General features: G+C 46.1%; 1 long non-coding RNA gene across 1 annotated transcript; it reads right to left on the bottom strand.

Moving 5' to 3' along the window:
- Nucleotides 1–452: 452 nt before the first annotated feature.
- Nucleotides 453–1,785, bottom strand: LOC123141467 (uncharacterized). The gene is made up of 2 exons (XR_006470319.1): nt 1,076–1,785; nt 453–991 (listed from the first exon to the last, which is right to left on the bottom strand). It is a non-coding gene; the product is annotated as an uncharacterized lncRNA (long non-coding RNA).
- Nucleotides 1,786–4,958: the final 3,173 nt, after the last annotated feature.

The following is a 4,958-nucleotide window of genomic DNA, read 5'->3' as shown; positions in this document are numbered from 1 at the left end:
GTGAACTGGTGCAATAAATGATGGAAGTCTCTGAACCCTCAGCCAAACAATGGCTTTTTACCTTAACATAATCCTTGTCACAGCAGAAATTCACAGTGCTCGCGGTGACTTTCTGGGCCATTTGGTTGGCACGACGAAAGGCAATACACGAAGGTATATTCCAGAGCCCACACTCCACACATGCGTTTATAAACAGGTTCATATCAGATTTGGAGATCATTGGTAGCAGCAATATGCGTGCTGTCCAGGGACCGCTATCGCATGTGGTGCCTAATGCTAGACCCAAAGCCCCTCCAATGGGCTATGAAAAATTTCATGTTGACGCCGGGGTCAGATTCGAGCGTGGTGGTTCTGCAGCGGCTATTTGCAGGGATGACCAAGGACTTTATCTTGGAAGCTCTGCACTTGTCATCTATGGTGTCTGCGATCCCACAGTTCTGGAGGCGATTGCATGTTGGGAGGCACTACCATTGGCAGAAGATCTCAATTTGCATCAGTTCATCATAGCCTCGGATTGCAAACAAGTTGTCTCAGACATTTCTAGGGGGTCAGAGGCCGGTATGGCGCTATCATTAGCGAAATAAATCTCACAGCTACTATTAAGTTTGAGTTTGAGGGTCGTGCCGCAAACTATGAGGCACATAGACTAGCTAAATTTGCTCTTTCTCAGGGTCCGGGACGCCATGTGTGGCTTGGGAATCCCCATGACCCTTCTTGTATCCCACTTCATGTGAATTTTGGTGATGAATAAATTGTTTTTCACCCCTAAAAAAAAGTAGGGCGGCGGGTTAGTGACGCGGGCGAGCGGGATGCGGCCAGGCATGGGCACGTGGGCGTCGTGTACTGAAGCTGCCAACGATGCCGCTGGCTCGGGCGGGTGCTTGTCGTCTTCGACAGAGCAAGCAGCGGCAGGGGAGGCACGGACCCATCCGGATCCAGGCGAAGCAGGGGTGTTGGGGAGGTGTGCCGGCAGCTTGGCGTCCTCCGGGTGCTGCATCGGGAGGCCAAGAGAGAGGGAGATGTGAGACAGCAAAGGTGCAGGGGAAAACGCAGGAGTGGCGGCAGTGCATCTCACCGGCGATAAGGAGGAGCCCCGGCGGTGGTTTGGAACGGCAAAAACGAACGGATCCGAGGATGGGCGGCCGGATCAGGTGGTCGAGGCGCAGCGGAGACAAGCCGACAGCTTGGCCTTGGGACGGTGGCTTGGTGCTCCTCGGACGACCTTCGTGACAGCGACGGACGGGGACTTGACGTCCGGGGCTTGGAGCTCGAAACAACAAGCGCCCTCGAGGCTCCTGCTGGAGGTGGTCACCGGAGTGGCGAGGCGGCGGGGGAGGCTCGGCTGGCCGCGGCAGATGGAGGCGCATGGGACTGCGGCTGTGGACGTCGGTGCTCCTGGACAGAGATGCGACGGGGTTACGAGCATCAGGTGCAGAGAGAGGGAGAGGGCAGGGAAGGAGGCGCGGTTGGCCCGCTGCTCACCGGAGCTTGTCGGTGGCGGCGAAACGACGACGGGGCCGAGTAGAGGGAGCGTACAGGAGGAGCTCCAGAAGAAACTCCTCTTCGGGGGCGCGAGGAGGATTTCCTCTCCTTGGATAGTGTGCGCTAGGTAGGGCAGGAGGGGGATCGAGTGTGATTGGGGATGAGGGGGATCCAGCGTTGCTGTTGGTTGGTTCAATTGATGGATTGGGTGGTTTGGTGGGGAATCGAGGAGGGACAGGGGAGGCGCTGGTTTGTTCGCTGGTGATCCCAAGGGGAACCAAAGAGAGTGGCGGCGGGGAGGAGGGTCGCTAGAAAATAGGGTTTGGTTTGATTTGGGTAGGGGTTGGTCTATACATAGGGACAATAGGATTAGGTTTGGACCCTCCGATCAAAATCGGAAGGTCTCGGATCAATAGGTTAGGGAGCCCAATTAAAGATCCGAAGATATTTTAGGGATGTGTGGGGATGATCCGAATCCAACGGTGATGACTGAGCGGGTCAGGTTCGGGCAAGTTTCAGACATGCGCGAGGGGGGTATGAGCACTGTGCAGAGAGGTTAGGCGGTCAGACAAGAGGGACTCGAAAAAAACCCAATTGCTCTCGAAACGGTCAACGAAGGCAAGGGAAACGCGGTAACTACGAACAGATGCATGTTTTGAAAAAAAATTACGGCAACAAAGTGCCGATGCAATGCGAATCACGCGATGATGAATGCAACAAACAAATAAAACACATGGTGGTCACGCAAAACATGGAAGTCGTCTAGAGCATCGGTCTCGGGTCGTTACAACTCTCCTCCACTTACAAGAGATCTCGCCCCGAGATCTAGGAATGGCACCGGAGGGAACCGGAAGAGGAAGAGAAGAGGTAAAACTAAGTTGCTTCTTTGACAACGAGTGAAACCATGAACCTTGAGAGGTTGAACAAATCGAAAGAAAGAATACAATGGAGGTGAACGAGATTGCAAGCACACCATTAGCAAAGAGGAACAAGGAACATTACGAGAAGAAAGATACGAAATAAGAGTTTCACCAACCAAAAGAATATGACCACACCGGTATAATGAGATAGCCAAGGAACAAGAATGATAGAATTTGGTCAGCACTCTGGTATAAAAGAGAAGGAAAACTTGATAAGATGAGAGAACTTGAAGAGATGATACACCACTCCGGTTAAATGGATAAGCAAGGAAAGAACATGATCTTGGCAAAACGAGATGATGGGACGAAGAGAGCAGCATCATAATGCCTTCAGAACGATAGAATAGAAGTTAGATCGTTGGAAGAAAAGAACGGAGAAGAAAATAACATCTTCTACCACAAATGAATTAAAGAGAACAACCATAAAAAGAAGGATTGAACGGAGTTGTTGGAAGATCAATACAAAAGGATATGATCCTCGTGGGCTTATGGAGACATCACAAAACTTGAGGTGAAATTCTACCACTAACAAAAAACAATTGATTGTTAGAGAGCAACATGAAGAAGAAAACTCTTTCACCGAGAAGAGAAGGAGAAACTTGGATCATTGATGAGCATCACAATTATCACAATCCTTAGGGAAGGCTTTAGGTGAAAATCTATACCAAGATAACACCAACGAAGAAATTGTTGGGTTGAAAAGATCTCGTGAACGAATTGAAAATGATGGGTTTAAAATATGTCACTCTTCAAAACTTGTGAATCATGAAAGACAAAGGGAAATTGTCAAGAATGACATAACACCACCTCAAAAGATGAGATAGAGAGAACTGCACTTCAGATGCAAGATGAAGAATACTTGAGCTCCAACAAGAATCTTGGAGAACACTTCGAGAATAAAAGAAATCCTAGATGAACGACCATGTTGAGCCTCCGTGAGAACTCCAGTAATAAAAGAATGATCAAACGAAAGGAAAGTTGAAAAGAACTCCGATAGAAGCCTTGAAATGATTTAGATAGATCTCCATGACGATATAACCACGAAGCGTTGCAACTTCAGAAAGATGGATCACTTGGAATATAGAATTTACTCATCATGAACAAACTCCGGAAGAAGGGATTAAATCACTTGGATGAAACAAGAATAAGAATTATGTTATGCATTTCCTTCATCAATTTGAATTGATGACAAGCAATGGATTTGGCATACTACTTATTCTCATTGGAAAGATTGAAGAGAGATATAGCGCAAACTTGGGAAGGTCTTCAACGAATGACCGGTGTGATTTGGAAAGAAATAATTAATTAATATGATAACAAAGGAAAGGAATCTTGAACAAACCAGCGTCGAATTGAAAATGAACGTAGCAAAGGCACAATTCACCGGGAAGAATTAGAAAACGAACGAACATACTTGGGGAAATTTAGATACAAGAGAATGAAGAGAACATGAGCTGACTAAAGAATACTTGCACGAAGCACCGGAAGAAAAGGAGAATTAATGACGAGACATCAATTTAGAATAATTGGAGAACAAAGCTGGAAACTTGGAACGAAAAAATCTTCTGAAATGATGGCCTTTGGATGATCAAGAAATGAAAACAACTCCTAAAATGCTCCGGTTGGTATGAAAAGAAATTCTCATGGTCGGATCAATTATGAGGATGGAATCAAGCTAGAACCATGAATCTTCAAAAGAACGGACAAGATTTAAGAGAAACTCTTCTTCGGTCTTCAAATGTGAGAATGATGACGAGAACCACAACCATGAATTATTGAGGCACTCCGGAATGAAGAATAAAAAGGTTGAACCAACGTTGAAAAGAATGTGAAAGATCTTGGAGAGAGACATATGACTGATGACAATTCATTCTTACGTCAAACTTTTGATAAGAATTTGGGAATCACTCCGGATAAATTAGAAGAGTCAAGTAAGATCCTGGGAAAAGACCTGTGTGTTAGGGCCCACTCAAGAGGAACACCATTGGACGATTACTTGAAAGGGAGATTGCACCGGTTGAATTCAATGGCTTGAATGAGATAACAACCTCGAAATAGCTTGAACGGATTAGCAACGGAAACATGAATCTTCTGATATATCTTCAGCACTCCAGAACAAATGAATAGCGAGAGGTGAATGATTGAGAGGTGCACCAGCTTGAGAAAACATTGGACAAATGAAAGGAATATGCTCAACGCCGAATCTTGAATTAACTCTACCGGGGAAGAAAATGAGAACGAAGAATGATGAACTTGAAGCTCCGTTTGTATCTTCCTGAGAATCACCAGATAAGAACATTGAAAGAAAAGAATGAAGAGACTTCACATCCATAAGATGGATACTTGATTAAGAAATCTGATTCGTTGAAAAAACAAGGGGTGGCAGGGTGGGAAAAACAAAGGCTGCTTGGGACGGATGAAACAAACACAGTTGAGAAAAACTTACAATTGATCTTGTGGATGGGGAGAATGATGGGATCATCTCGAAGAGAAGCACGCCGGTTGGAAAAGAAATAACATGACAACCTCGATGATCGAAAGGATTAGCACTCCCGT

The sequence above is a fragment of the Triticum aestivum genome, chromosome 6D, assembly GCF_018294505.1.
Source record: "Triticum aestivum cultivar Chinese Spring chromosome 6D, IWGSC CS RefSeq v2.1, whole genome shotgun sequence".
In the NCBI taxonomy this organism is placed as follows: Eukaryota; Viridiplantae; Streptophyta; class Magnoliopsida; order Poales; family Poaceae; genus Triticum; species Triticum aestivum.
Note: the sequence above shows the minus strand (reverse complement) of the source record. Positions and strands in the feature narration are given on the sequence as shown.